This window comes from Sinocyclocheilus anshuiensis, unplaced genomic scaffold (genome assembly GCF_001515605.1).
Source record: "Sinocyclocheilus anshuiensis isolate Anshui unplaced genomic scaffold, SAMN03320099.WGS_v1.1 scaffold3384, whole genome shotgun sequence".
NCBI classification, from domain to species: domain Eukaryota; kingdom Metazoa; phylum Chordata; class Actinopteri; order Cypriniformes; family Cyprinidae; genus Sinocyclocheilus; species Sinocyclocheilus anshuiensis.
In genome coordinates, this window is record NW_015548415.1 from 15,570 (window position 1) to 22,268 (window position 6,699).

Below are 6,699 nucleotides of genomic sequence, written 5' to 3' on the forward strand. Positions count from 1 at the left end.
TGGCCTCGAAGGTCGTAGTTGTAAGCTGTTTTCAACATTGATAATCATTGTCGTTTCACTGGTAGATTCAGTTTGGTCAAATGTCAAAAAATACAGATATATGCATGGATGAATCATTGATAATATGACTGATAACATGCATTCAGAAAACAGATGAGTGTGTATTTCATACTGACTTTTATAGAGAGACGCATGGAGGTGTGTTTGCCGTGTGGCTGTTATGAGATGTTATGTGTGTTCATTAACGTCGCCATGGAAACCTGTGTGTATCTGACACTGTCACTCACACACACATCTTTATGGTGGTCCGATTGTTCAGGTTCATTTGTTTCACATCATTTACCAGCAGAACCACAACCAGCATCTCTGCAGTTACACCACATATAGAGTAATTATAGAAGCAATGACGAGAATCACTTTTAGCCATTCTGTGTGTGTGTGTGTGTGTTTGTTGTTTAGTATTCTCTGTTGTATTCGTTTGTGTGTGTGTGTGTGTGTGTGTGTGTGTGTGTTGTTTGTGTGTGTGTGTGTTGTTTGTGTGTGTGTTTGTTGTTTGTGTGTGTTTCAAGAAATAGATTAGTAGGAAGTGATCACTTCCTGTGTGGCTTCTCATATCGAGAGTGTGTGTGAGTGTGATGATGATCAGAGGAGGCTGATGTTAATCTCACACAGGAAGTTGAGAACTCTCTGAGGAGGCGTCACCACAAAATAACTCAATCACATACACACGCACACGCCGCTGGAGCTCGGCGAACCCTTACTGCTCTTCTCGAGATGAAGGTAAGATGATTTCCAGTCGTTCAGAGCGGCTCTGCTGTCTGTCAGTCTGTATAACGCTTTGACTGCTGCATCAAACTCTCAGCATCATATTCTGCTCAAACGTGTGAAATATATTGAGGACGGATCAGTTTATTCATCAGCTGTACAGCATTAGATTCAGATCCTGACATGTCCATTCTGCAGCTGAATCAGATAAGAACACGTCATTTATGAAGGATTATAAATGCTAAGATGTATATAAACAAATAGAGTGTTTAATGAACCTTCACAATAATTTGCTCCCAGAATCATTCATTCATGATTCTGTGTCACTTTGCATAATAATATCTGACATATGAATGAATATAAAAGTAAAAATATAAAATATGCTTTGCAAAGATGTCGGATTTCCGCCGAAACCCATAACAACATAATATTTAATGTACATCCATATTCGTTAATATTTCTGAGAGCTCTGATGAGACGCTACTGTAAATGATGTCTATCATAAATGATTTCAGTTCCACAGAACAGGATCTGCTTCTAGTTTTGTTCTGTTTGGTCTCTGGGTAACACTAAACCAGCCCTGAAGCCCTCGTTAGATGACCGCTGAAATCTCTCATCACATTATTTAGAGCCGTTATTGAGCGGAAACGATCCACTGTACTGTACCTACAGCTCCACACTCTTGAAAATCAAGCTTTCAAAGGGGGTTTTTGCAGCGATGCCATAGAAGCAGCCAAAGAACCTTTCAGTGGGCAGTTAAAGGACATTTCAATCATCTAAAGAACATTTCTCCTCGATACACTCTTATAAACAAAGATTATTACCATTTATGGTTCATGAAGAACCTTTAGCATCCATGGAGCCTCTCCACTGATCAAAAGGTTCTTTCAAAAGTTTTTCACAGCAAGAAAAACATGGTTATTTTAAGAGCTGTTCACTCAAAGGTTCTTCAGGGAAATACAAATGGTTCTTTTTGTGTGAAAACTCCCTGCTGGAAGCTTTTTCTGAAGGGTGAACTGTCTCGCTCACAGATTTAATTATGACGTGAATATTGATGGATCAAGTGAACTGGTCTGATGTTGCTCTCAAGCTAAAATGCTCGGTGGAGATGGAGGTATCACATTATGCTGTAATCGACAGCATTTGATGAATTACATTCACTGATCACAGTAAGAATGAAATAAGAGCCGCTGTAGCTGTAGATCAGTTCAGATCAAACCATCTCAAGTTTGACGGTTCCCACTGTTGGGCCTTTGAGCAGGACACCTAACTAAACCAGGCTCAGATCACCATGAGATTCATCGAAATCATTTCAGACATGATCCCAGCTGACAGGAAACATTCTTATGAACAAACGTTTAACGTTAATCGATCGTTTGTTTAAAGTGATCAGGGCTGAGCTAAGCTGATCGTAGAGACCATTGGTGGCTTACAACGCTTTTGAGAAACGCAGCCCTGGTCTTTAATAGCATTCTCAAAGCGTTACAAAAACATTCTGTATATATCGTTTATGGAACATTCTTTTGAAACATTTTAGTTGGGCATTTGTCTAAGATGGTTTCGAGAACATTCAAAAAAAGTAACATTCCCATGATGATTGCAAAATAATAACATCGAAAATTCCCCTTAATGCTGTCTTTAATGTTCACATAGCCAAAAACAAATGTTTTGGACGATCAGAGAACATTCAGAAATAAAGTTGCAAAAGGTTCTTAGAACATATTTTTGTTAGCTGGGATGTTTGTCATATTTCATTGTAGAATAATTATGGTTGTTTCCAGTGTAAATGGTCCGATATGGTTTTAGTGTTTTGTTTAGCGTAATTAAGTCAAACATCATGTGCAAACCAAACGCGAGCATCAGAGCAAACAGAACATCATATAATCAGTGATGTTTTCTGGATGTCTGAAGTAGTTGTGACGTACGGAACGCGCATGCGCTAAAGGAACGTTCGCGTTGACGCGTCCAGTAGACGGCGGCGCGGCGCGTCAGCGGAGCTTCGCGGTGTAAACGCCATTAAATCTTTCCCTTTACAGGTAATCAACAAGTTTTTCAATTTAAATAGTTAAGAGACGTTATATAACGGAATACATGGCATGCATGATTGATTCGATATTGAAATATTTAATTAAATCTGTAGGGACGCTGAGTTATTCTCTAAATAATGATTGTGGAAGGAGCGGTAACCAATATAAAGAAGCTCAGGTGTTGTTTAGTGTGCAGCACATTTGGCCCAATCAGAGACGAGTGAACGCACCTCTGGTCACGTGACTCACGCTCCAGTTAAAGTCACGTAAAATCACTGATGATCGCATACACATAAACTAACACCTGTGAAAGCAACATAATGAGCTTTTGAACTCGCACCTGGATTCAGAGATCTGATATATAAAAGATATTTCAGTGCATGCTGAAATAGGAAAAACAAAGTTTTGAACTTGAGCACTGATTTTAATATAAATGTCTGTTTGTGACATAAAGTGAACTGATGTGTTGTAGCTGTTCTCAGCTGTGGATCTGACAAACAGGAAACAGCAGGAGGCGACAGGAAGCCATGAAGAGCTTCACGCTATAATTAGCAGCGTGGACATGTGCACCTCTGAGCATCATTCCTGCACGACAGATGCTAAACCAAGCGCTTAATATCTGCTTTGATTACGACACGGCTCGATAGAGCTGAATAAATCAATCATGCTCATCCAGCGATGACACAGGTTCACAGGAGAATATGGACTGTATTGTCATTTTTGGAGAGCCGCTGATCTCGGATCATTTGCAATAATCTAAAGATTAAATAAAGACTCTGACATCTCATTACTGAGTCTATATCTGCTTGTAGAAAAAGTGTGAAAAGCTCAGTTGTCGTTTCAGTCGTTCATACAGCTGACAGAGCAAGTTCCTTTTTTATGGCAATGCAGTGTTTTATTATTGTTGTGTGTAATACTTGCAATACCTCTGAAGCATCTTACAATACATTACACCTGCTGAATACACTGACTAGCTTGTGGTGTCTGTGGAATAAAGAGCTTTTAGGATGTTGAAAACCTATAGGAACGAAACAAGCTAGTTTTTTGTAGCCATTCCTCCACATGTGAACCGAGTGGACAGTGAAACTGCTGCAAATACAGACTGATAAGAAAAAAAACCCAATCTGCTTTAAAACCCAGCAACACAACTGTAGCTGTGTAACTTTACAACAGCAACACTGCTTATCAAAAAAGCAAAACAGCAACAGATATCAAAACAAAAATGTCAAAAATGCTGTCTAATGGCTTTGATGCTGTACACAGAACAGTCAGTGCAGTGCTGCTTCAAGTCCAACACCTAGTGTGTTTCGTTAGGAGACACACAACAGTCCTTCTGTGGCTTTATACGTAATATTTTTGTTCACACAATTTTGCAAAATCAGACAATATTGTGTCTAATATGTGACGCTGGACCACAAAACCAGTCATAAGGGTTGATTTTTTGAATCTGAAAGTTGAATAAATAAGCTTTCCATTGATGTATGGTTTGTTAGGATAGGACAGTATTTGAAAATCTGGAATCTGAGGGTGCAAAAAAATCCAAATATTGAGAAAATCATCTTTAAAGTTGTTCAAATGAAGTTCTTAGCAATGCATATTACTAATCAAAAATTAAGTTTTGATATATTTACGGTAGGAAATTTACAAAATATCTTCATGGAACATGATCTTTACTTAATATCCTAATGATTTTTGGCATAAAAGAAAAATGGATAATTTTTAATACAATGTATTGTTGGCTATTGCTACAAATATACCCCAGCGACTTAAGACTGCTTTTGTGCTCCAGGCTTACAGATATATACCATAATATTAACTTCCTATTATTGAATTTTTGTAAATAAATATCATATTTGCAACTGGTCAGTGTTCAAAAACTGCTGGGAAATCACTTCACGTAGCCCTAAAATAGTGATTACTGATAAACTGTCAAAAGTCACGTTTCACAGAAGAACAAATCACCCACTGACTTTCAAAGCTGCTACATTTCTACTTCGAGGAGGACTTTGATAGAAATGTAGTGGAGTGCAATGTATATTAGTCTTTCAAGTCATAAGTTTCCAGGAAAAATGACACTCAGGTAAAGTTCAGATACTCAAAAAGTACAGGAATCAAGTAAATGTGCTTCACGACTGTCCAACTCTGTATCTTCCCCACAAAACTCTTCTGAAATATCACTAATGATATATTTCTGCCTCATTTCACCAAAAACCACCACACTGGACCTCAGTCAGAAGTTATTACACACACTCAGTGATGGATAGTAAAAGTGTTTTATTCTCATTGTGTAGCTTGAAGCTAGCTATAATTTCTGTTACCCGCGTACGATTATATTTCATGATGTATTGTATTAAAAGAAAAACATAAGTTCATAAGAAAATGTTTCGTTCATGTTTAATTCTAGTAATAGAATTTATATGGGGATCAGAGGGATGTGGGTGAGAAGCATGTGATACCAGAGTAACGTAACGCCACAACTTACACATCAGTGTTCACATCATCTTTTCATCTCACAGCATCAGTGTTATGGCAATATTTCCATCCGCTGAATGCAAGCTTTTCCATATTCCAAGCTGGCCTGATACACTGCTGATTCACAGGATTTCAAGTCAGTAAGGGGTAAAGGCATCAAAACTAACAAGCTGTTTTATGGATGGTAACTGTAATATTATTACTGAAATCTTATTAGTTAATAGTTGCACTACTAGTTACTGCAAAAAGCGGTACTGTTACTGTAACTAGTTACACTGTATATGAAACAGCAAACAGGATCAGGGTTAAAAATGAGCAATCACAACCGTGAACTAATGGTCCGAGCTACTGTTGTGTGTCGCAGGAGGAGTGTGTGTGCGTGTGATGATGATGAAGAGGTGTCTCTGTTAATGATGGTGAGTGATGTCATCATCAGCTCTGTCTGTGATTGGTCTGAGGGAATGTAATGTGTGTGTGTCACTGATCAGGATGACGGGAACAGACGTGAGCGGATCAGACCTGCACACACACACCTGGATGAAGGTGTGTATGAATCACACGATTCACAGTCACTGACGACTCACGGGACACAGTGTGTGAAATACATGCAGAGACGAACCAATAAGACATTAAAGATTTGACATTGATGTCACACATTGTAAATAATTAGATATAGGTCATATTGTGCTTATTAATAAAAGGATTGTCGAGCCAGATTTATTTCTATAGCACTTTATACAATACTGTTTCTTTCAAAGCAGCTTCATGGAAATAAACAGGAAAATAACAGTGTTAACAGATTCAGCTGTAAAGCAGCTCTGCAGAAGACAACAGAGTCATTATTTAGATCAGTTCTGTTGCAGAAGTGCATCAGTTATGCTCAATGACTTCAAGGGCACACAGCAAAAACTGATTTTCTTCCTCAGTAAAAATATCTAAGCATTCTTAAATCAAGATGCATTTACTGCTTAAAACAATACCAAAATCTGCCGAAGGGGTCAGAAAAAAATCTACTTCATTCCAAGGGAAAAAGAGATTATTTTTCTGGCCACGTTGGCTGATATTTGTTAAAGATGTAATATCTAATGCCATTGACCTACTCAAGTAAATGTTTCTTGATTTAAGGATTCCTAGATATCTGCAATGGTAAACAAGACAAAAACATTGAGGGGAAAAAAATCATTTTTTTGCAGTGCATACTTTGAGCTGAAATCATCTTCATGTTCATCAGGTCTCTCTGATGTCTCCATCTAGTGGCACAGATCAGTCAGTGCAACTCAAACACATGATGAGTGTTTCATTAATGATGTGCAGCCTTCAGCACATTTCAATGTACATTAATACTGGAATATATTATCTACCGCAGTCTAACTTTGTGTGTGTGTGTGTGTGGGGGTGTGTGTGTGTGTGTGTGGGTGTGTGTGTGTGTGAGTGA

The 6,699-nt window shown here is 38.2% G+C and overlaps 1 long non-coding RNA gene across 2 annotated transcripts; it reads left to right on the top strand.

Moving 5' to 3' along the window:
- The first annotated feature begins 741 nt into the window (after positions 1-741).
- Positions 742-5,973, top strand: LOC107656741 (uncharacterized). 2 transcript variants are annotated; one of them, XR_001630598.1, is made up of 3 exons: positions 742-780; positions 5,629-5,680; positions 5,753-5,973. It is a non-coding gene; the product is annotated as an uncharacterized LOC107656741 (long non-coding RNA). The 2 variants fall into 2 exon arrangements; XR_001630599.1 differs by lacking the exon at positions 742-780 and adding an exon at positions 2,772-2,801.
- The last annotated feature ends 726 nt before the right edge of the window (positions 5,974-6,699 follow it).